Source organism: Aegilops tauschii, chromosome 2 (assembly GCF_002575655.3).
Source record: "Aegilops tauschii subsp. strangulata cultivar AL8/78 chromosome 2, Aet v6.0, whole genome shotgun sequence".
Lineage (NCBI taxonomy): Eukaryota > Viridiplantae > Streptophyta > Magnoliopsida > Poales > Poaceae > Aegilops > Aegilops tauschii.
The window spans coordinates 210,565,366-210,591,040 of NC_053036.3; positions in this window are offsets into that span (position 1 = coordinate 210,565,366).

Consider the following 25,675-nt stretch of genomic DNA (forward strand, 5'->3'; position numbering starts at 1 on the left):
ATCTTCTTTGCATCTTCGACTTCAAGTCGGAGCTGAGATGAGGCAAGCCTTTCCGCTTTAAGTTGAGACTGAAGTAGTCGAACTGATTGAGGTAGAGACTGCACAGAGGTTGTCTCACACCTGCTGGTGAGTAGCTTCAACTCACTGTCCTCATCAAGATAGGACCTTGGGGTCATCTCGCTGTCCTCAATACGATTTGGCTCACTATCTTCCCTAAAGTTCTGCCTGGCATAAGAGATACGACTCTAAAAGAGAAACAAGGAGACACGTAACAGGTTTCACAATTATATAAGCAAATAAATGGATCTGTTCTGCATAAGGAACATGTTTTTCCAACTACAATTGAAAACTGGTAGTTGTTGCAAACATCCAATCAGATGTAAACAGCAAAATAAACATCAGTGGAGGAAATGATGCCTATCCAACTCTATACTAGAACAAAGTTTGAAGGCTTGAGAAGGATGAACTTACATTACATGTTAACACGGGCTGGAGAAAGCCCAACTCCATGTTGATGGAAGGATAATTCAATAAATTCCCCAAAGAAAATTCTTTATAAGCATTGCCATTTTTCTACATTTTGCAAAGAGTAAATATAGATCAAATAATATTGGGAGAAACAGAAAATAATGAAGCTCAGGTGCAGACTGATGATACATAATCAAATAGCAATTAATTAAGTACAGGGTTACAAGGCAAAAGGTAATGACAAGAGGAATGCAGACATCAACGTGTGCAGTGGCATTCGCTTTATTCAACATTTTGGTAAGAGGTATACAGAGGGAGTACATGACAATAGGTACATACATGAGCAATCCAAAACTTCATAACCATTGTGTTAATTCTACATTTATCTAAGAGTAAATATATATCTTATAATTTCAAGCAAAGGGAGGATAAAGAAGCGAACATTTACAGTGATGCTACATAATCAAACAGCAATGAGTGTACGTATGCTAATAAAGGGCAAGAGGTACTGACAAGAGCAATGCAGAGCCCAGTATTGTTGTGAGATCCTATGATCCATTGAGCAAGGAGCTTCTGAAATTAGTTTTCATACAAGAGAGAAGGTAAGGCACATGCAGAAATTTAGGAGTTCAAATTTTGAATTGATATTATAGGCAATACCTGACGCTGGGCTGTCAGCAGTTCTAATAGGGGTTTGGCCAGTAGGGGTAGAGTGTGGTACAGTTGGGCCTGTGTTTTCTGTGGCTGCTGATCTATCTGATTTCTCAGGTATCACTACCTTTGCCAAATACCTAGTTTGTACTCCTTGAGGATCTGCACTCACCCTCTTCCTTTTGGACATCTATTACGAAAGAACAACATTTGACTGGAAAAACATAGTATGACGACACATGGAATAGGTATAGAAAATGAATAGGTATGACATATACTCATATATGATGCTTAAACTAAGCAGATGGTGTAACAAAGTAGAAGTAATGCAAGAGGTCAGATGCAAAATATGTGCGACCAATACAACCTTGCCAAGTTAGAGCAAGCACCTTGATGGGTGAATAAGATAGGCCATCCTCCACCATGCCAAGTTTGTTAGCCAGTGGATTGTTCCGCAATATTCCTCTTGTGCGCCCATTCTCATATTCATTTTGATAATGTTCAGTACCTGACATGCATGAAAACATAAAAACAAGTGAGATTATCTTTGTAATGCAGAAGTGATTCTAATCCAATACTGCCTCCCTGTAAACCCCTTTGTGCTATCTCTGCAATTATTCTGAGAGATGTCATGCATGCTGTAACTTGGTGTGTGCATTAATATAATGTGGCCTACTACTCAAAATATGAGACCTCCAGAAGTGATGATACTTCGCAGATGACAGCTTCAACATATAGTAAAGAAGAACAAGTCGACCTGACCTGACAGATTCAAAATATACTAAGGGAGAACAACTCGACCTGACCAGTCGACCGCAAATGTCTCTGCTACTCTTCCCAACAAGGAACATACTTATTAAAGAAGAGAAGAGGATCATCTTAAAGAAGAGCAGAAGAGCAAGCAGATTGAAGATATTACAAGTCTTTCTATACAATGTCGGTTGCCCACCCATGATGAACCAGAGCGCACAGAGAAATAGTATTCCTTCCGGTCTCTCCATATGTGGCTCACATGCATTTCAAAACTAAAGTAGGAACATTTAGCCGACCAATTAAACATCTCTCGGTTTTACTAATATCAGCATAATATCATATTTGAATGTGTACAACTAAGCTTGTTTAGCTCGATGGGTGGAGAAGTGCTATTACGACACGAACCACGTAGGCTGATCGTGGTCATCATAAAATGGGGAAACCGTAAGCATGATGAGTATAGTGTTGACCGTGGCAGTGGGATGGCAGATCTGAAACTGCAAACCACCCAAAGGTAGTTAGCAACCGATCTTTGCTTTGAAATAACAACTAAGATTTGGTATGGACAAGAAAGTAAAGTCAACAAGTGACAAAGAAATGCAATTCTGCTGTCTCTCTATATGTCACGACATGCATTTGGAAACTCAAGTGGGACCTTTAGCTAACCAATTAAATGTGTTTGTTAACTAATATTAGTATCATATCACAATCATATTTGAACAATTAAGACCTGCGTTGTTTAGCTTGATGGGTGGAATCATGCTAGTACGACAGAAAGCACCTACGCAGATCATAGTAGAGTAGATAAAAGGGGAAAACCCTAAGCATCAAGAGTAAAATCAGGAAAGTGGAACTAGCTGGACCAGTGGGTGGCGCACATGCTTTTCGAAACGAATATAGGAACATTAGGTGACCAATTAAACGTTCTCTGTTTTAGTAATATGAGCATCATATCATATTCGAATTTCAACACCTAAGCTTTGGAATTATGAGTGGCATGTTGTTTTGCTTGATGGGTTGAGGTCTTGAGCAGCAGTGCTAGCACGACAAGAAGCACCTACGATGATGGTAGTGAATATAAAGGGGGAAACCATAAGCTTTACGAGTATAGTGACCGTGCCATGGCGGATCTGAAGGTGCAAACCGGACAAAGCTACTTCGCAACCAATGTTTGCTTTCAACTAGCCACTACGATTTGGTACGGACAAGAAAAGTACAGTAAACAATTTACGATCTATTTTCCGGGTGAGATCAATTACTTAAGCACATATGGAAGAGTACCACCTCTCTTGCGATGCCGTGTTGGCCCCTGCTGATACGTTGAGGGTGTTGCGGGTGCGATGGCTGTCGGCAGTGGGGAAGAAGACTTTAGACGGCAGACGGCCGGGTCAGGGGATAAATCCTGTTGTCGTGAATGAGGCGGTCGTAGGAGCGGCAACGACAAGGTGGACGACGGCGCCGATGAAGCAAGAGGACGCGATGAAAGGATCCTGGTCCGGCGCCGTGGATGAGAGACGTCCATCTCTTGTAGTGGACGACGGGGCATCGGCTCCGGCAAGGTGGAGGATGGGGTGGCGGACGGAGGAGGCTGGCCATAGTGGGGAGGTTGTTGTGGCGCCGACGGTGTATGAATGGGGAAATGGAGGGGGAGGGTGGGATCTCAAACTTTGGGACGCGCTTGTCTGAAATGTGGGAAAGTTACGAACTTATCCCCCGTTTAAAATTTCGGACATCAAGTCGGTTGCGGATAGGACGGTAATCTCGCATCTCCCAAATATTTGTCAGTAGTGATTTCGGGCGAGGTGAGGGTGTTTTTCCGCCCACGGTTGGCGCCCACGGTGTATGAACGGGGCTGACAAGTAGGGCGGTTGTTTCACGTATGAGTGAACTTACACATCTGCCCCTATTTAAAATATTTGCCTACATCGATTTCGGGCGAGGAGAGTTTTTTTGCCACCCACCGTGTATGAATGGGGAAATGCAGGGAGAGACACATGTCTTTCGGACGAGCTTAAATCAAATGCATTTTGCCGCCCACGTTTGGCACCCACCGTGTCGGAATGGGCTCAGAGGCGGTCGTGTCACGTCTGATTGAAGTTACTAGTCTACCCCTATTGACAGTAGTGTAAATCCGGTCGATAAGGATGTCATAGTGTCAGGGGTAGACACTAATTTCCATCTCACAAGCACTTTCTTCGGGCAGCCCACAAATGATAGTGTGTGTTTAGCCGCTTCATTCAAAACTTGGGAGGATTAGCATTCACGTTTGCCCTGGGCCCTAGCAACTAAATTCAAATCCAATTTGTATTCGTTTATGAATATCCACCGATAATTCTACGTTTTGTTATTTATTTCTTCAAAACCACAACAAAGATTTATTCCACCTTTATATATGATTATGATTTGGAAATCTCGTGATCTTTGAATTCAGTAGGTTGGATACACTTTGAGTCAAACCATTATTTCATCCAATACAATATGCTCACACGAAAAACAGTTCACCTTATGTCAATCATACAAGTACTGAGGATTACCTCGCCTAAAAAAATCGGATCATTACAACACATGGACAGCATAGGGGGTCTTACAACATAATCCAGTCAGATACATGACACAGCATGCAAGTACAATAATCTATTGACAATTTCACCTAGTATCTAAAGAAGAACTGGGATTACCCTGGGCTTCAGATAGCAGAAACAGCAGGACCTCCTCCGTCTTCAAATGTAGCATTCTTACTTCCTCCAATTCTTGGGTTGCTTGCATAATGTGTGCAGCTAATTGCATAATTTCCAGCCTCAAGATCAAGACTACCTCATTCATGGCAGCCACACCATCTCTTTCTGCCTCTAGTAGAGCCTCAAGAACTATAATATCTGTGCTTAGACTGCTCTCTGGCGGTGTTGCCTCTGAACTGCTACCATCTGGTAACATGGATGGCGAACTGCTTCCACAAATAGATTCTGGGGTCGTGCATTGTGTCCTAGTGTGAACGGCATCCTGAAAGGTTTCCGCTGGACATAAGTAAGAGATAGTTATTGCATGATTAAGGCAGTAAGCTTACATGGTAAACAACATACGAATTATTGCCGAGCATGGCAAGCTATATTTAAATGGTTCAAAGCAGCATCAGCCGAAAAGAAATTAAAACGCTAAGATGAAACTTGAAAGGGAGTGTACCACCGCTATATTTAAGTTGCCAAGGCATCTAAGCAGTTCAAATAATCTGAGAAAGCACTTAACAGTGTGGCCTCATATAAACTATGAAGACAGTCTTGTGATGAAGTTCAGAGGAAAAGTTAAGGACTCAAATGAACTAGGCATGCATTTCTTTACGATAGTACAGCAGGCACTGCTGACATATTGGCCAACTCAGGTATAGCCTAACAAGTAACAAACAAGCATTCGAATCAAGCAATATAGCAAAGCAGACAACTGAAGTATTTGTAATTCTGTAGGATTACAGGTTGAGGGCACAAGCCAAGAAAGCAGCCCACACGCATTACATTTCACACGTACTAAAACACACTGGCTTACCATATGTTGCTGTGAAACCTCGCTGCTGTTGCAATGTTCTTTGAAGATAATGTCAGCATCCCTTGGTTGCAAATCTAGTTGTTGTAGTTTATTCTGCACCCTCTATTTAGGTAAAATTAATTTTAATCACATGCACTGGTTCGAATTGATCATCAATGGTTCATCTAAAATAATGAAAGAAAGGTGCGTGCTTACACGACAATATATCTGCTTCGCTATATTTTTATGCTTGTTCGAGGTGCCAGCCCCAAAAGAACAAATATTTTGCTTGATGGGGTTGGCAGCTCCATAATTAATCCTTACTTATGAAGCATGTTATCCCAAACAAGTTGGAGTAGGCTAGACATGAAACCCTTTCACGAGGACTTCCTAGGAGGTCACCCATCCTAGTACTACTCTCGCCCAAATGGGTTTCATACCCAAAAGACTGGCTAGTTTTTAATTAGTCATGCAACTTGGGAAGATCAAGAACACACAAAAAAGTAATGAACAGAGGCTCGGAGCTGTGATGTAATAGCTAGCATCAGAAAATGTAGGGTAAAACAAAAAAAACCAGCGGAACCACATGCTAGTTTGCTGATGTGTAATTAAGCATAGAGAACATGAAGCCGTCTGATGGAACCAACAGGTGGCATCAGAACAACACTATTATCATAAATATAGCATGCAAGAAGTAAAATAGTAGGCAGTGATATCTAGGAAGTACAGTAATACTTAGGACAAAACTAAAGCATATTAACTATATGTGCACTGGTATGTAATTTAGCACATGTAACATGTTCACTGCCAGAAGTATGGCCCTACAGGTGCAAGCAGAATAACGCGTCTCATGAAAAATTGAATGATGCCCTGAACGAATTCAAAGGTGCGGTGCTTATGCTAAGAAAGTGAACGTAGGTGCCGACCGTTGGATAATAGTACCTGATTCTCGGCGGCGTATGGGTATCGTTGTCATACTTGATAGCTAAGGATCGTCGATGGTGCTCGTGTTGCGGTTGAGTTTGGGCAGGCTGTCGCCGGCGCTGAAGCGGCTCCGGTGCTTCGGTTGCGGCGCCTGTCAACATAGAAGAAAGCTCATCTGTGGTAAGTGAACAGTTTCATGATAAAGAAGAGAAAAACCGAAGGAGCACAAATCGAAATAACCTGATGAGGCTGCGGCATCAGTAAAGCAGGGCCGGTGGAGTTGAATATGGCATTTGTGGAGCAGGTCCGGTGCAGTGGATGAAGGCTTCGGCGGGCGTGGTGTATAGTGCTTTCGGTGAGGCGGATCTGTTGCGGCGGACAAGGGCTTGTATGAAGGGCCAGCGATGGGGCGGACGAGGGAGTCAGTGAAGGGCCTACACTGTGGTGGACGAGGGCGCCGGTTAAGCAATTCCGGTGCGGTGTACCATGATGGAGGTCAAGGAGATCTGGAGCGGTGGACAAGCCAGTCGATGAAGCGGCTCCGGTGAAGTGGTTCAAGATTCGGCGGGGTGTGAGGTCCACCGCTGCGGTGGAGGACGAGATTCAGCGGCTTGCCGTGGTTGGGGAGGGGAAGGGGAGGGGCTCTAGGGAAGAATGTTGGGGGCAATGTGGGGAAAACAATGGAGTTACCAAAGCAGCCCTTTTTCGTTCATGTGGCAGGGGTAAAACAGGAATATCACAGGGCTAAACTTTCGGGCGCGAGATATTTTGATGTCAGCGGGAAGTTTGAAAGCTTTTGGCGCCTGGAATTATAAGTGTTTTGCTGTTGTACGGCCGACTATGATATCATGGCCGAGAATTTATTTGTTTTGCACCCAAAAAAAGTGCAAGTTTTGAAAATCAATGTCTCCAACTCGAAACTTAGATTGTCCATTCAATTCAAATATGGATCATTGAGCTAGTACAAGTAAATACCATCATACAGTCCAATTCAATTGAAATTCCAAATGTGTTTATCCTAAATATGATGACAAAAGCAAAATTGTGTATGTGTATGAATAAAGTGGATGATTATAAAGTTTGAACATGCCCGTATGTGTATATCTCTAGGTTTGATATATGAATTTGAAATCACGAAATCCCGGCTTAAAAAATGTACGTCTGTTTAAATGAATTACAAAAGCTAATGATGGAGTCGAATTCCAAAATTCCAATCTTAGGTTTGTAATTCTGGTACATCAAGGTATATCACGCATGTTCAAAAGTATCGTTATCTCATAGTCCAAACTGTGAAACAAATTGATCAACCATGAGTGCACACACTATTGACCATATATATCTCAGTTATGCTAAAGTCCCTCAAATATAGACACCTAACTCATCATCTGAAGCCACCCCCACCCCCACCCCCTTCGACGACCCACACCCCCCACACACACACGTCGTTCTCTCCCCCAGACACGAACACACGAGCACATTAACACCCCCCCTCTTCTAAAGTCCGGACCCCAATATAGGTCTCTTATCAGTTTGTCTCCCAGGCATGCACACATTTCTTCCCCCACTCTCCAGGTCTCCCGGCATCTCTCTTTCCCAATCACACGCACTATGTAGAGTGTATCTTTCTCATACACACAAAACGTCGTCCCCAAACGTCTATCTCCCTAGTTATGTTGTTCTCGCACACTCACCTCACACACCACCCCCACTGCAAACAAGCACACTTTGTCTCCTTGTGCACCACTCTCCTGTTTCTATCTCTCCCACATGCGGACCCGCCCCAGCTCCTTCCCTGTATACATATATGCCGTGACTCTTTCCATAGCTCCCTAATGTATCATCGTTCTCAATCTCGCACGTTGTTCTCTACACCATCTATTCTTGATCTCTCATGAAGTCCCTATCACACACACGATGACTCGCTTCCCTTGCGTCTCCGTACATAGGCCAATTTTGAACAACATCAACATTGTCTCCCTACCTATAGGCCACTTATGGAGACAAATCACCCCTCTCCCCCTCTTTTCCTCTCTCTCTCCCCGTCACTAGCTCTCTCTCTCTCTCTCGCTCTCGCTCTCGCACCCCTCTCCCACACACACACTCGATGTCTCTTCCAAATAGTCTGCTCCCCGCCCACACCCATGCTATCCCGCTACTACACATGCCTTTGTCTCTCTTTGACACACATGTCACACCATTCCCCCTTCCCTTATACTAGGTTTACATCATTAGTGGTCTCTCTACTCCACATACACACACTCCCTCTCACACACAAACGCAAGCACAAACACACACAAACACGCACAAACACCCATCTAGCTATCTGGATCCTTCTTTTAAGACACACACCTTGCATATTCTCTACAGCTCTAGATGTGTATATACCCCCCCTCTCTAGCTCAGATGCACACAAAAATTGTCCATCTCTCTAACTCACACATCTCTCCCCATGCCCGCATGGGTATCTCACACACTCACTCTCTGATTATGTCTATGTCCTCCACGTTACACAACACAAAGCCCCATGTACATGTCTCTCTCTATCCTCCACACACATAGACACAAAGAATCTATTATCATTGCCTCAGTCTCTAGACATATCACACACGCACACACACACTCTCTCTCTCTCGCAAACACGCTCAACAAGGGTTTCCCCGTGAATAACTTACCATCTATTCATCAACAGTCGTGGCAGTACAGCGAACATGAGATGTGAAAAAAAAATCTACACGTGCGTAGACCACCTAGACACCTAGTATGACTACTAGGACTAGAGCAAGCCGAAAGCGCGCTGCCGCCACCCCCTCCTTATCGGCGACGGGAAAACCTTTGTTTTACACAGTCGAGAAGTCATTGTGCTAAGGCCCCACATGCTGAGCCATTGAATAGAATGTAGATCCTAGTTTACGGAAACAAGCTAGTATCGATAATACATTTGTATATCCATACTTATATTTCTTCTCTTATAAAAAACCGAGTTGGTGATGATGGTATGCGTGCCATCTTGCAATAGACCGTCTGATCTATATCTGACCGATGGAAATTAAACTAAAAGATACCCGCACCTCTCTCCACATTTGCAGACAAGGCTTTCCCTCGTTCATCCTTATCTCCAACAACCTCATTGTTGAGCAATTAAAAAAGGAAGCCTCTGGAACAAACTGGCCTGGTGGTCGCTGCCGGCGTCGTCCATCCCCTTGCCTCCACTCAGTCCGACCACCAATCACCACCACGCCCCACTACTCCTCACCTTATCTCCTCTTTCACGAAATATCATTAGTTTTTACACATGGGATTACTCCTACATGGGTCAATCACAACAAGTGTTTTATAAAAATATGCATCTTGATGTTCCGTGCAATGCACGGACATCTTGCTAGTACTCCTACAGAAGACTAAGTTGGTGATGATGGTGTGTCTGCCATCCGTCATTTCTGACCATTAGATCTACATCTATGGACTGTGAGGTAAGTTGTTGCCTTTTCTCACCAACATCCCACTTATCAACCAATTTATAGAAAAACCCATAATTAGTATCTTAAAACCAACCACACCCCTCCCTCACCTCACCAAAACAGCCCAAGGAATATTTTCTGATTGAAACATAATATATCTCTAGTGATATCTACACTGTTATAAAAAACCGAGTTGGTGATGATGGTGTGCCTGCCATCCTGCAATATAGACCGTCTGATCTATATCTGACGGATAGAAAGCAAACTATGACAATTTTGCAAAAAGATACACGCACCCCTCTCCACATTTGCAGATAAGGTCTTCCCTCGTTCATCTTCGTCTCCCACGAGATAAACAGCTCGTATAAATGCATCTTGATGTTCCATGCAACGCATGGGCCTCTTGCTAGTATGTATATCCAAATTAGAGTGTTTTGTATCAAGTTTGTGAATAAGTATTATTCTAATTATGATCCATTGCAACGACGTGAACATTGCTAGTATTTCCAACCATTCCAAAAAAATTCTAGTATTTCCATAGTTTCGAGTTTTCCATCAAAATATTAGTCACCCATGGTTGATATTTACATTCAATCACGTACACATAGGCACTATGTAACTAGCCTTGCTTATTGGCTTCCAAAGCTTAAGTTTCACTCCTACTTACAATATGTAGAGTATTTAACAAAAAACTACCACTTTCAACCAGCCCTAGGAAGAAACTATTGTACAAAAAATAGCAAAAACATACCCAAAATTTCTTAATCCATGCCAAAAACTACTACCTAGTGCCAATTAGGCTCGTTTAAACCTGTTTATGACAGGTTTGGCCCACACGTCTGTGCTGACGAGGCAGCTTAAAATGACACATTTTGTTTGACCGTTGACACGAGAGACCCACATCTGACCTTCTATCCTGTTATATTCCCCTCAAATCATTATTTTTCCTGAACATTACTTCAAACAATACTGATGCGTGTTCATCGGTGGTGCCGGTGGTGAGGGAGTTGTCCGCCGCTCCGCCGGACAGGCCGGACGCCGTGCTGGCCTCCGCACGGGTTGGCAGGCTGGCCCGAGCGTGACTCACGCGCGAGGAAGCCACCGCGCTGGCCTTCGCTCGAGCCAGATGGCTGGCCTTAGGGGGGTGCGCACGTGCACGCTGCTGTGCCGCCGTGCCAATCTAGCTAGCAAACCTTGCAGACAAGCAGCTGGACGGAGCTATCTTGGCTAGCTAGCGGCCGCGAGCGCCGGACGGAGATGGCATCCGAGCTGCCGCAAGATGGGCTCCGCACCGCCGGCGGTTTTGACCTCGCCTTCTGCCGGCGGCGGTAGCTGCATCCCATGGCTGAGGATGACTAGGTGGACGGGCCGGAGGTAGGAGGTCACTCGGGGATTTTTGTGCAGACTGACATGTAGGTCCCACAAGTCATAACGCCTAACTTGCCGGTCAAATAGAAGGCATTGACTTAAGGGGCGACATGGGTTGAAACGTGCCTATAACGGCACTTTGTAGAGTAGTCGTTTCTTGGTAGGGCTGGTTGGTAAGGGAATGTACAATTGTTGATAAGGTAGTCTTATCTTAAGTCTGCCACGTATGCAATTGGTAGTAGTTTCTTGGCATTATTAGTGGTTTCTTTGCATTATTAGTGGTTTCTTTTAAGGAACAATGTACTACTAGCGACAAAAGGCGATTGTAGGTTGCGTTGTTGTCACGACCGGATTTTCGGGATATTAATTCTCCAGAAAATGGCCGTTGTGCTCACCAGCCCCAGGATTACTGTTAGCTGATGAGGCACCAACTTGATACAAGAAAATCCAAGCAAGTACAAAAATATGTAGTACAAGACCATTGAGGCTTAGGAGTACAACACTTGGTTTCTACTGGTTGAGGGCGGAAGCGGTTGGATACATCTGCGTCTATGGGACTCCATTTCCCACAAGAACAGCTGACCAGGATAACTCCTATCTTCGCGAGGCCGCAAATGTCAACACGTAGGTTCCGGGGTTGTCACCGCGATGCTTATCTCCACGCACGGAATCTGGCCAAGACAATAGCCAGGGACAAGCCAGTGAGTACGTTTGAATGTACTCGCAAACATTAAGAACACGGGTATAATATATCAAACATGCTCCGGGTTAATTTGATGATCACACGTCTGTCACGAAATATACAAAAGACCAAGATGCACACATATGGTTAAAAATATACCAAAATAAAATACTGGGTGCCAAACGAGTGTCTGAATGACTCCTCGAGCGGAAAATGCAGAATAGTAATACTGGTGCCAAACGAGGGTCTGAATGACTCCTCGAGCGGAAAATGCAGAATAGTAATACTGGTGCCAAACGAGGGTCTGAATGACTCCTCGAGAGGAAAACTGCAGGAATAATAATGCCGCAGTCGGGCGTCGGGGCGACACCACATAAAGGGCTTATAAAAGATAAATGAACAACAAGCATGCCGCAGTCGGGCGTCTGAGCGACACCACAGAAAGGGCTTATAAGAAAATAATCACAGTGAATATCCAGGAGGTAGAACCATCCCAGGGATACTCAATAATATACGTAATATAAATGGTTAGTCCAAAATAATAAAGATCATAATCCATATGCCATAATCTTAAACAATATTTAGTTCAGTCGTTCTCCATCCGAAAACCGATAATTTAGTCAAGCCGTATCTCCATCCGAATACCGTTACTACGATCCAGTTAGCCGTGTCTCCATCCGAAAACCGTCACTGAGATCTAGCTAAATCGTTCTCCATCCGAATACCGTTGCTAGATTCAACTCAGACTGTGGTCCTTACTCAAGAACATGACTATCCAACAGGATATATCCTTTGCAGAGGGAGTACCATTTTCCACGAGTAACGGGTTTACTTAGTCCATCGGGACTAATTCCATCTATGGTCTTTTACTTGAAAACACGCCTGACCTGCACACACCAGCTTAACTCACCGGTGTCTGGAATCACCCACGACACCTGCCAAGCAAAACTCTAAGTGGGGAGGCTACAACCTCGACGTAGCATGGGATCAAATTTCTATTCGCGCGCTCTAAGGGGGTGCCCCCCTCTCTGTCCCAACCGGAAACACCCATGCCCCCTGACCAAGTGGCATGCCTACCGGAGGCCTCCGGTATCTTCCACTATGGCCTCTCTGTACGGTGTGTGCTTTGGTAGGGGTTGACAACTTACTGAACCATACCCTGTCCCCTGCAGGGACAAGTGGTGGTACCAACAAATAAGGAAGCTATTGATCAAGACTCGGTCTACAACCGACTTAGGTGGTCCAAGCATCCTCCAACAATATTACCACTAGTGAAATAAAACACCACTCATCAAGCCTCACCATGACATACCGGACATACTCGTCTCGACGAGGGACTAGGGACAAGCTCGTGTCTACCCAAGACCACGACTTTCCCTGTTCCTACCGGTATGCATGAGGAGCTCACGAGGATGATCACATCACTAGTGAATCCATTGCTGTCCACAAAACCACTCCAAAGTGTACTCATGTACGAGACTTTATCGTTACATAAAGATAACGCATACTCCAAGTCAAATGGTGTTGTAATTGTATCAAAACACCACAACAACATATTATGCCAGGGTCCAGAAATGCTTGCCTTCGAGTGTATGCAAAGGATGCACTTTTTTGAAAGCTCCCCCTTTTCTCCAAAATCCTATTTTGCAAAATATCCAAAAACAAATATTTCAAACACAGTACCAAAAGTTGTCTCAAATATTTTTGAAATAAATCTTAAAATAAACTAGATGAAATTTGAGAGAGGTAGGAAAAAGAATCAACTCATTTGGAGTTTTATTTTAAAAGTTATAGCCAGTCAAACATCAGTCAAAGTTCTGTTTTAATAAAATCAGAAAAAGGAAAACGCTGCGGGGGAGAATACGTTTTCAAAACAGAGGTGACGTACTCCGGAGCTTTGCGCTTTCACTTAAACAGAGAGAGAACGGGCGCGCGGGTCACTGACAGTGGGTCCAGGGGCCCACTGGTCAGGTTTGACCGTCTTCCCTCGCCTTCCCTTCTCTCTGTCCGAAGGGCGCGGGGCTCCGGCGATCGCCGGCGATGAACGGCGGCCCCTCGAGGGCATCTGAGGGCAGGGATGGGTTGGCCATACCAAGGCGGTCCTCTCGGTGGGCGTTAGGCAGGCGGGGACAGAGGAGGTCACCGGCGGCGAGCTCCGCGGCGGAGGAGGCTACGGTGGTGAAGTGACATTTGGGTTCCGGCGATCCTTGGCCGAAGCTGAGGCGCTAGGCAGCTCCGCACGACTACGGGGGAGTTCTTGATGGCGTTGGATTGGCAGGGGAAACTCCGGTTGTGACGAACGGCACTGGATTGTGGCGGCGACCGAGCTGGCCGGAGATGAGGAAGGAAGGACTTTCCCGTCGATTGCTGGCTGTTGGAGGGCTATGGGGGTGGCCTGGGGTTGCTTGAGTGATCGGTTGAGCTCGGGGTCCCTTTAAATAGGCGCTCGAGGCTTGCTCCCACGGTGGCCGAGGATAAGATCGCCGGCGACCACTTTTCTGTAGTTGCAGGGCATCGTGACGGCGACGAAAGCGTGCCGACGAGCGGGAGGATAAGCACGGCCTGTGCTCGGGGGCAGCTGGCGTGCGCTGGCGGTTTGGGCGGCGCCGTCTGCGGCAGAACCCGCGGCCGACGCCGGCGTGCTGCCAAGGGGGCTCTGCGGTGGCGCTGTAGGGTGCCAGGGAGAGCTTGGAGGGTACTGGTGAGAGGGCGAGCGCATGGCGTGGTTCGGCAGGCGAGTAGGGGCCAGAGACGGGACGAGACGAGGGCGGCAGTGCGGCGTGTCGGCTCAGTGCGCGCGCGTGCAACACGTGCGCTCTGGGCGCGCCCAGAGCACGCACGACACCTGCTCGACGAAATGCCAGTGCGGTCTAGAGCGCGAGGGTGGGGCTGGCACTGCACAGGATGGAGGTAGGGGTAGCAAGGCGCTCAGTGGACAAGGTGGAAAGGTCAGGGGTTCAAGTCCACAATGCAAACCAGAGGACATGCCAAAAATGTTCCTGCACACAGGGTGTTCGACAGAATGCCATGGTCATCTAGGAAACTCTTGGGGTGGCCAAACTCTCCAGATCCTAGTCTCTTTAGGAGCTCAAGAAGGTGGTAATGTCAGTTTGGCAAAAACAGAAAGTTGATAGTGCAAGTATATGAGGAAACCAGTTTTGGGCAGAAACTAAAGGCTGATTGCATGCACCAAAAACACTCCAATGGGTCCAAACTCCTGGACTTAAGAGTTTGGTAAGAGGACTATTGGTAGGAAAAAGCTCAAAGGTATTAGAGCAAAATGAAATGGGGTTGCAGTACAAATCACCAAACTGGACCAGAATGGAAATGAAGATGATTCACTCAAATTTTTCAAAGAACATCACTGGGTTTTTGCTTGAAGATGAATTGTATGCATCCACTGACATCTCCAAACACTTGGAAGAATTTTTAAAGAAATATTTAAATGGGTTGTAGTGCAAAATACCTACTGGACCAGATTTGAAAAATTGATGTGGAGCTCAAAATCTCCAATGACCAAAAGATGTTTTTGCATAAAAGTGATGGGGAAACCTCACATGACATCCCCAAATTTTGGTGGAAATTTTGAATGCATCTGTCAAAAGGTTGTAGTGCAAAACAGGCTCCAAATGTAAAAGAAATCATTTTAAAGGAATAAAGTTCTAAGAAAACAAATCTTGCAAATTTAAATCCACTGATAAATAATTGATTTTATAAAGAGGGCATACAAGTCCAATAATACTCTTTGAAGGTTTTTCCACTTGAAGTAAAAATTCACCATAACAAAGGGTAAATCTTGACAAATGGAAAAGTTTTATTTCCTGGCAACATTTTAATAAATAAAACAAGGCCAAAATTTTTTGGGTGTCACAACACTACCCCCCTTAAGAAAAATCTCGTCCTCGAGATTTGTTAAAAGCTGTTACGATGATGCGCGAATAAAAATATATGTCGTGAAAATATATATACGCAGCAATAACTCGGGGAAAGAAATCTCCTCAAAAACATGTTGCGAGAGAAAAGTAATTAAAACAAAACTAACGGCGGTAAAACTGCTCACACAACAGGAACTAAAGAAAATCGGATCCGTCGCACAAATTTTTTACGAATATGCTGCAACACATAAATACAAGTACTGGGACAATAAATACATCGGAGGCGTTTACAAGGAAAACGGCAAAAAGACAGGGTCCTGAGAAAACGCCTCTGGCACTGGGGCACACTCCTCTTCTATCGGGGGAAGCGGGTTGACCAGTCGATGAATGCGCCCTTCTTGGTCAGGCCTTAGTGGCCTGCCAATAGTGATCCGAGGATTTAAATCAGCGAGGCTCTGGAGATAGCCCATTACTCGCTGAGTTAACCGCTCCTGGGCAATAACGTACTGGGCAAGGTTGGCCAGTACTGGATCTCTCTCAATACGTCCGCCGGGAAAAGAGGCAACTCCTCCGGGTGCTGCACGACTCGGAAAATAATAGTATCCTCGCTCGCTGGCATAGGGTACTGCGAATCGAAGACGAGTGAGCGCCTCGTATGCAGCAGCTTCTATGGCCATATGCGGAGTTGGCATGGATTTCCCCACGAAGGAGACTTCCGTTGGGTCTTGGTTTGGGTAGGCGGGAGGGATGTGCACCACTGCCCAATATTTCGAGGTGGAAGGTGTGATCCTCGATTTGAGCAATTCGTACTGGGGTGGACGGGTGGCACTCATAGTACTGCAGGTAAAGTCCCACAATAATTTGACAAAGCTACCCGGGGTTGCGTCTGGGGTTCTCAGATAAATACTGGGGGTCAACATGGCAAGGAATGGCTGTGAGTGCTGTGCACAAAGGTGAGGGGTGCTCGGCAAGGTCACGAAGTGGCCTTTATATAGCACCGGGGCTGGGTTATCTACCGGGGTGAAGGGTAACTGGCTGTCGATCCTGTACTCGGGTCAAAGCCACAGATATACACATCACATAAATGTGACGCATTACTGTGGGTGCCGACGGGGTTGGTCTTGGTAGCTGCGCCCGAAATTTAAAAATGCAACTGTACACCAACGTACACATGCATAGCTACTACTCCAAAGCTAGAAGCGTTCAAGCAGCCGCATGAAGTAAAAGCGATACAAGACCACATCATTACAAAGCGTAGGAAAACTAAGGCTCGATACAACTCGAGCGACTTAGTCTACTACGTTAATGTCTAAGTGGGCTGGCCTTGCGGATGCCGATGCTTCTCCACGGTTCTCACCGTCGGAAATTTCTGGTTGAGGCTGAGGGGCTGCAGGGTCGGGGAAATGGTGATGACCATCGCGGGGGTTGTTGGCCACAATCCCGTTGGAATGGGTTCTCAAAAGGCGACGAAGCGCTTCTGGGGTCACCAAAGTGCTCTGGTTGAGGGCTGGCGCAGACCTCAAGGGGTCGATCGGGTGTCCGAACAGCACGACTGGGTTGTCGGCGTCGGGCTCCGCTTCTCTCCTCGCCGGGGCTCAGCGAACCAGTTCTCCACGAGCTGCGATCAGATCGAGAGTGACCTGGTCGAACAGTTGCTCTAGTGCGCTTACATAGCGCACCAGGTGCAATAGTGTTGGATCCGTCTCATGGTCTCCGTTGGCGACCTGGGGCGGCCTACCATACCCGTCACGACTGGGGTAGTAGTAGAACGAGCGACAGTTAACTCTGGGCGACAAGTGCCGGAGTTGAACTATAGCTTCTCGGGCTGCCAGTTGGATGGCTTGTGGCTCAAAGGAAGTTGTCCTTCCAGTGAACCTGTAGGGGCGTTCTGGCGACAGACCCCTACCGTAGATGTGCACAGTGGCCCGGTACTGACGGCTTTCACCGTACATGGGTCCCTGGTACACAACATATTCAGGAGGCTCTTCTAACGCATAGGCACGGCGGGTGAGGTTTGCGAGCACGGTCACAAAACCTCCAAGGTTGGTCGCTGTGGTCTCATTGTGAACAATGGGACCAGGCATCGTGGCTTGGTTTGGGGAAAGAGGCTGTGCTGTGATTGAGGCTAGCGTGCCCCCTTTTTATAGGGAAAGGGGACGGAGTCTTCCTCCGCACGCTTGCGATGGAGACGGGTTGGGCGTCGGTCACTGGCGCTTGATCGACGGGCTAGGATGATAGGTTGGGCACCGTCCGCCGAAAGGCGTCGGGTCACTGTGGAGCTATCTTACGCGGGAAGCTTGACCGGGGCTAGGTTAAGGTCTGGTAGTTCAGTTAACCTAGGTTTATTGACCTGGCTAAGATAGGATTAGCCAATGGTCAGCCTGGCTCTGATACCAAGTATGTCACGACCGGATTTTCGGGATATTAATTCTCCAGAAAATGGCCGTTGTGCTCACCAGCCCCAGGATTACTGTTAGCTGATGAGGCACCAACTTGATACAAGAAAATCCAAGCAAGTACAAAAATATGTAGTACAAGACCATTGAGGCTTAGGAGTACAACACTTGGTTTCTACTGGTTGAGGGCGGAAGCGGTTGGATACATCTGCGTCTATGGGACTCCATTTCCCACAAGAACAGCTGACCAGGATAACTCCTATCTTCGCGAGGCCGCAAATGTCAACACGTAGGTTCCGGGGTTGTCACCGCGATGCTTATCTCCACACACGGAATCTGGCCAAGACAATAGCCAGGGACAAGCCAGTGAGTACGTTTGAATGTACTCGCAAACATTAAGAACACGGGTATAATATATCAAACATGCTCCGGGTTAATTTGATGATCACACGTCTATCACGAAATATACGAAAGACCAAGATGCACACATATGGTTAAAAATATACCAAAATAAAATACTGGGTGCCAAACGAGTGTCTGAATGACTCCTCGAGCGGAAAATGCAGAATAGTAATACTGGTGCCAAACGAGGGTCTGAATGACTCCTCGAGCGGAAAATGCAGAATAGTAATACTGGTGCCAAACGAGGGTCTGAATGACTCCTCGAGAGGAAAACTGCAGGAATAATAATGCCGCAGTCGGGCGTCGGGGCGACACCACATAAAGGGCTTATAAAAGATAAATGAACAACAAGCATGCCGCAGTCGGGCGTCTGAGCGACACCATAGAAAGGGCTTATAAGAAAATAATCACAGTGAATATCCAGGAGGTAGAACCATCCCAGGGATAATCAATAATATACGTAATATAAATGGTTAGTTCAAAATAATAAAGATCATAATCCATATGCCATAATCTTAAACAATATTTAGTTCAGTCGTTCTCCATCCGAAAACCGATAATTTAGTAAAGCCGTATCTCCATCCGAATACCGTTACTACGATCCAGTTAGCCGTGTCTCCATCCGAAAACCGTCACTGAGATCTAGCTAAATCGTTCTCCATCCGAATACCGTTGCTAGATTCAACTCAGACTGTGGTCCTTACTCAAGAACATGACTATCCAACAGGATATATCCTTTGCAGAGGGAGTACAATTTTCCACGAGTAACAGGTTTACTTAGTCCATCGGGACTAATTCCATCTACGGTCTTTTACTTGAAAACACGCCTGACCTGCACACACCAGCTTAACTCACCGGTGTCTGGAATCACCCACGACACCTGCCAAGCAAAACTCTAAGTGGGGAGGCTACAACCTCGACGTAGCATGGGATCAAATTTCTATTCGCGCGCTCTAAGGGGGTGCCCCCCTCTCTGTCCCAACCGGAAACACCCATGCCCCCTGACCAAGTGGCATGCCTACCGGAGGCCTCCGGTATCTTCCACTATGGCCTCTCTGTACGGTGTGTGCTTTGGTAGGGGTTGACAACTTACTGAACCATACCCTGTCCCCTGCAGGGACAAGTGGTGGTACCAACAAATAAGGAAGCTATTGATCAAGACTCGGTCTACAACCGACTTAGGTGGTCCAAGCATCCTCCAACAATATTACCACTAGTAAAATAAAACACCACTCATCAAGCCTCACCATGCCATACCGGACATACTCGTCTCGACGAGGGACTAGGGACAAGCTCGTGTCTACCCAAGACCACGACTTTCCCGGCTTCCTACCGGTATGCATGAGGAGCTCACAAGGATGATCACATCACTAGTGAATCCATTGCTGTCCACAAAACCACTCCAAAGTGTACTCATGTACGAGACATTATCGTTACATAAAGATAACGCATACTCCAAGTCAAATGGTGTTGTAATCGTATCAAAACACCACAACAACATATTATGACAGGGTCCAGAAATGCTTGCCTTCGAGGGTATGCAAAGGATGCACTATTTTGAAAGCTCCCCCTTTTCTCCAAAATCCTATTTTGCAAAATATCCAAAAACAAATATTTCAAACACAGTACCAAAAGTTGTCTCAAATATTTCTGAAATAAATCTTAAAATAAACTAGATGAAATTTGAGAGAGGTAGGAAAAAGAATCAACTCATTTGGAGTTTTATTTTAAAAGTTATAGCCAGTCAAACATCAGTCAAAGATCTGTTTTAATAAAATCAGAAAAAGGAAAACGCTGTGGGGGAGAATACGTTTTCAAAACAGAGGTGACGTACTCCGGAGCTTTGCGCTTTCACTTAAACAGAGAGAGAACGGGCGCGCGGGTCGCTGACAGTGGGTCCAGGGGGCCCACTGGTCAGGTTTGACCGTCTTCCCTCGCCTTCCCTTCTCTCTGTCCGAACGGCGCGGGGCTCCGGCGATCGCCGGCGATGAACGGCGGCCCCTCGAGGGCATCTGAGGGCAGGGATGGGTTGGCCATACCAAGGCGGTCCTCTCGGTGGGCGTTAGGCAGGCGGGGACAGAGGAGGTCACCGGCGGCGAGCTCCGCGGCGGAGGAGGCTACGGTGGTGAAGTGACATTTGGGTTCCGGCGATCCTTGGCCGAAGCTGAGGCGCTAGGCAGCTCCGCACGACAACGGGGGAGTTCTTGGTGGCGTTGGATTGGCGGGGGAAACTCCGGTTGTGACGAACGGCACTGGATTGTGGCGGCGACCGAGCTGGCCGGAGATGAGGAAGGAAGGACTTTCCCGTCGATTGCTGGCTGTTGGAGGGCTATGGGGGTGGCCTGGGGTTGCTTGAGTGATCGGTTGAGCTCGGGGTCCCTTTAAATAGGCGCTCGAGGCTTGCTCCCGCGGTGGCCGAGGATAAGATCGCCGGCGACCACTTTTCTGTAGTTGCAGGGCATCGTGGCGGCGACGAAAGCGTGCCGACGAGCGGGAGGATAAGCACGGCCTGTGCTCGGGGGCAGCTGGCGTGCGCTGGCGGTTTGGGCGGCGCCGTCTGCGGCAGAATCCGCGGCCGACGCCGGCGTGCTGCCATGGGGGCTCTGCGGTGGCGCTGTAGGGTGCCAGGGAGAGCTTGGAGGGTACTGGTGAGAGGGCGAGCGCATGGCGTGGTTCGGCAGGCGAGCAGGGGCCAGAGACGGGACGCGACAAGGGCGGCAGTGCGGCGTGTCGGCTCAGTGCGCGCGCGTGCAACACGTGCGCTCTGGGCGCGCCCAGAGCACGCACGGCACCTGCTCGACGAAATGCCAGTGCGGTCTAGAGCGCGAGGGTGGGGCTGGCACTGCACAGGATGGAGGTAGGGGTAGCAAGGCGCTCAGTGGACAAGGTGGAAAGGTCAGGGGTTCAAGTCCACAATGCAAACCAGAGGACATGCCAAAAATGTTCCTGCACACAGGGTGTTCGACAGAATGCCATGGTCATCTAGGAAACTCTTGGGGTGGCCAAACTCTCCAGATCCTAGTCTCTTTAGGAGCTCAAGAAGGTGGTAATGTCAGTTTGGCAAAAACAGAAAGTTGATAGTGCAAGTATATGAGGAAACCAGTTTTGGGCAGAAACTAAAGGCTGATTGCATGCACCAAAAACACTCCAATGGGTCCAAACTCCTGGACTTAAGAGTTTGGTAGAGAGGACTATTGGTAGGAAAAAGCTCAAAGGTATTAGAGCAAAATGAAATGGGGTTGCAGTACAAATCACCAAACTGGACCAGAATGGAAATGAAGATGATTCACTCAAATTTTTCAAAGAACATCACTGGGTTTTTGCTTGAAGATGAATTGTATGCATCCACTGACATCTCCAAACACTTGGAAGAATTTTTAAAGAAATATTTAAATGGGTTGTAGTGCAAAATACCCACTGGACCAGATTTGAAAAATTGATGTGGAGCTCAAAATCTCCAATGACCAAAAGATGTTTTTGCATAAAAGTGATGGGGAAACCTCACATGACATCCCCAAATTTTGGTGGAAATTTTGAATGCATCTGTCAAAAGGTTGTAGTGCAAAACAGGCTCCAAATGTAAAAGAAATCATTTTAAAGGAATAAAGTTCTGAGAAAACAAATCTTGCAAATTTAAATCCACTGATATATAATTGATTTTATAAAGAGGGCATACAAGTCCAATACTACTCTTTGAAGGTTTTTCCACTTGAAGTAAAAAATCACCATAACAAAGGGTAAATCTTGACAAATGGAAAAGTTTTATTTCCTGGCAACATTTTAATAAATAAAACAAGGCCAAATTTTTTTCGGTGTCACAGTTGTATTCCAACGAGTACTACTAGTGGTCGGGAGAGTGTATACCTCGTTTTGTGGGTTCGATCCTGGCCAAACGCACGACGGCCTTTTTTTAAATAGTAACTTCGCTGCGAGCCAATATTGTACACGGGTAGTTTGAGTTTTGAAGTCGAACGGACGTGTCTCAACACACTCTGGGTGCACTGGATAGCCCAGCCACGTGAACGGGTTTTCCTTCCCATCATCTCGTGGCTCACGTGCTCGCCCTAGCCGCACCTCGCTTGCAGCTTCCTCATCATCTAGTAGCATATTTAAACTAGCGCCTCTCAATTAAGACCGAGGAGCCAGAAAAGCCTGGCGCGGCATTGGGAACTGTGCAATATGGCTCTGTACGTAGTAAAGTGCTAGTACTCTACTACTCTGTAGTTTGTGGCGTTGCACGCATGAACTTCACTCCATTACCAGCTCTATAAAAGAAATTCCTCTTGACGTGATTTTTTTGTTTTGAAACGGAGGCAAAAGCTTTGCCTCATCTCATTCATAAAGAAGGAACTACTAACAAAGTTCGATGAGATCCATTACACCTCCACAAATGGAAGCGAAAGGCCTAGTCTCGCTGTATCAAATAACTCAAATGTTCTGTCCCTGCAGTAACCGTCGCTGATAAACAGGCTGCTAGTGTGTGCGTGAGAGGAGCAGCTAAGTAGGCCAGCTACGCGCTTGCATAGAGCACCGAGAGTACCCACTACGCAGGTGTACTTTTCCTGCATTGATAGTACAGCGATGGTTCTAGAGAATAGTACTACCCTTCACTTCCAACTGTAGCTCCTTGGCCCTGAGATTCAAGAGTTCAAAACTGGTGCACTATACTAGAAGTACAGTACTACATCAACTACTAGTTGATAAAGTAGTACTAGTACTACTACAGTATGAGTACGTAGTAAATAATAGCCTCACCCCTTCGCTAAGGAACGATCGAAGAGGTATAGTTGGAAGGGACGAGGCCCTGCTGTCGGTGTCAAAACCGGCGGATCTCGGGTAGGGGGTCCCGAACTGTGCGTCTAAGGCGGATGGTAACAGGAGGCGGGGGACAGAATGTTTACCCAGGTTCGGGCCCTCTCGATGGAGGTAATACCCTACTTCCTGCTTGATTTATCTTGATGATATGAGTATTACAAGAGTTGATCTACCACGAGATCGTAGAGGCTAAACCCTAGAAGCTAGCCTATGATTATGATTGTTGTTGTCCTACGGACTAAACCCTCCGGTTTATATAGACACCGGAGGGGGCTAGGGTTACACAGAGTCGGTTACAAGGGAGGAGATCTACATATCCGAATTACCAAGCTTGCCTTCCACGCCAAGGAGAGTCCCACCCGGACACGGGACGAAGTCTTCAATCTTGTATCTTCATAGTCCAACAGTCCGGCCAAAGTATATAGTCCGGCAGTGCGAGGACCCCCTAATCCAGGACTCCCTCAGTAGCCCCTGAACCAGGCTTCAATGACGATGAGTCTGGCACACAGATTGTCTTCGGCATTGCAAGGCAGGTTCTTCCTCCGAATACTCCATAGAAGATTTTGAACACACGGATCGTGTCCGGCTCTGCAAAACAAATTCCACATACCACTGTAGAGAGTATAATATTTCCACAAATCTAATCTGCTAACAACGTGACATCGCGCCGTGGTCAGGTCATTATTCAAACCACTTTTCTCAACCAGCTACTGCACATATTGCGAGGCGGTTTTCTTGGCATGTCTTGTCGAAGCAGAGATCGTGTCCCCTTATCACGGGATTCTCATCAATACGGGTGTGGGTAACCCAACTGCGCCATTAATCACGGTACTTGGGGAATAAGCGAGTTTACCAGGCAGGTGAGGAGACGCACAGTTTCCTCCGCCCTTATAAAGGGACAAGGACTTCTCTTTTTCACCCACGCCTTCTTCTTCCCTGCCCATCCATTCTTGCGCACTCGAGCTCCAGCGCCCAAGTTCGCATTTTCTCCGCAAAACCACTCCAAACATGTCGGGAGTGGGAGGCAAGTGGATGGTCTCCTCCATTACGGAGGGGGATATTACGAAGCTCTGGGAAGCCGGATACCTAGCCGCAAATATCGCGCACCGGCTCCCAGACGCGGGGCAGATCGTCCCTACTCCAGAACCTCATGAGAGGGTCCTATTCCTTACCCACTTCGTCCGTGGACTGGGATTTCCCCTCCACCCATTTGTCTGCGGGCTCATATTTTACTATGGGCTAGATTTCCATGATCTGGCCCCAATTTCATCCTCAACATCTCGGCGTTTATCGTCGTGTGCGAGGCCTTCCTTCGCATCAAGCCCCACTTCGGCCTATGGCTGAAGACCTTCACTGTGAAACCAAAGGTGGTGGTCGGACAGCAGGCGGAGTGCGAAGGCGCCATGGTGGGCAGAATGCCCAACGTCACCTGGCTCGAAGGCTCCTATGTGGAGACCGTGAAGGGGTGGCAATCGGGGTGGTTCTACATCACCGAGCCGCGCGACACCAACTGGGTGGCGGCCCCCGAATTTCGATCCGGCATCCCCATGCGGCTCACCTCCTGGAAAGAGAAGGGCCTGTCCTGGGGTTCGTCGGTGGAGCTGACCGGACTACAAAAATGTGTCAAGAATATGATAAGCAAGAAAATCAAGCTTGTCAACGTGGTCCAGGTCGTGCTCTTCCGCCGAATCCTCCCGTGTCAACGGGAATTCAATATGTGGGAGTTTGACCTGGCCGAGCACCAGATGCTACGAGAGCTTTTTGACACGACGCACAAGGACGTCTGGAAGGTGCTATTCAAGGGCGCCGAGGTACCTCCTCCCCTTACCGAGGATCGCGGACTCAGCACAAAGCGTCCTGCCAATCCGGTATGTCTTTTATATCTCATAAGATGTTTCTTTCTCCCGTATAATCATGCGTGCGATCAAAGCCTCCACGCCATTTAACAGGACTGGGTAGCGACAGCGGAGCAGATCGATTGTCCAGCCCCCCTGCCCGAAGATCCAGCAGATGCTCTCCTAACGGAGATGCTGGTTCCAGCGCCTTATGAGGCGCCGGAGAAGAAGGCCAAGAAGAAGGCCACGGGGACCAGGAAAGGTCTCCGGCGCAAGGTTATATCGGACTCATCGTCCGAAAACACCGAGGCGCACTCCTCCCACGAAGACGAGGAGGAGGAAGAGGAAAGTTCTCACCCCCCCCAGCCGGGGGGAACAGGAAAAGGAAGGCCGCCCCATCAGGGGAGGCCGAAGGGTCCAAGAAGGGAAGGACCCTCCTTCCGGACTGTTCCACGACGGCCGCTTTCAGCGACGAGGAGTGGTTACCCAGGGACAAGCCCCTGGCGAAGTCGTGAGTATCCGGATACCATAA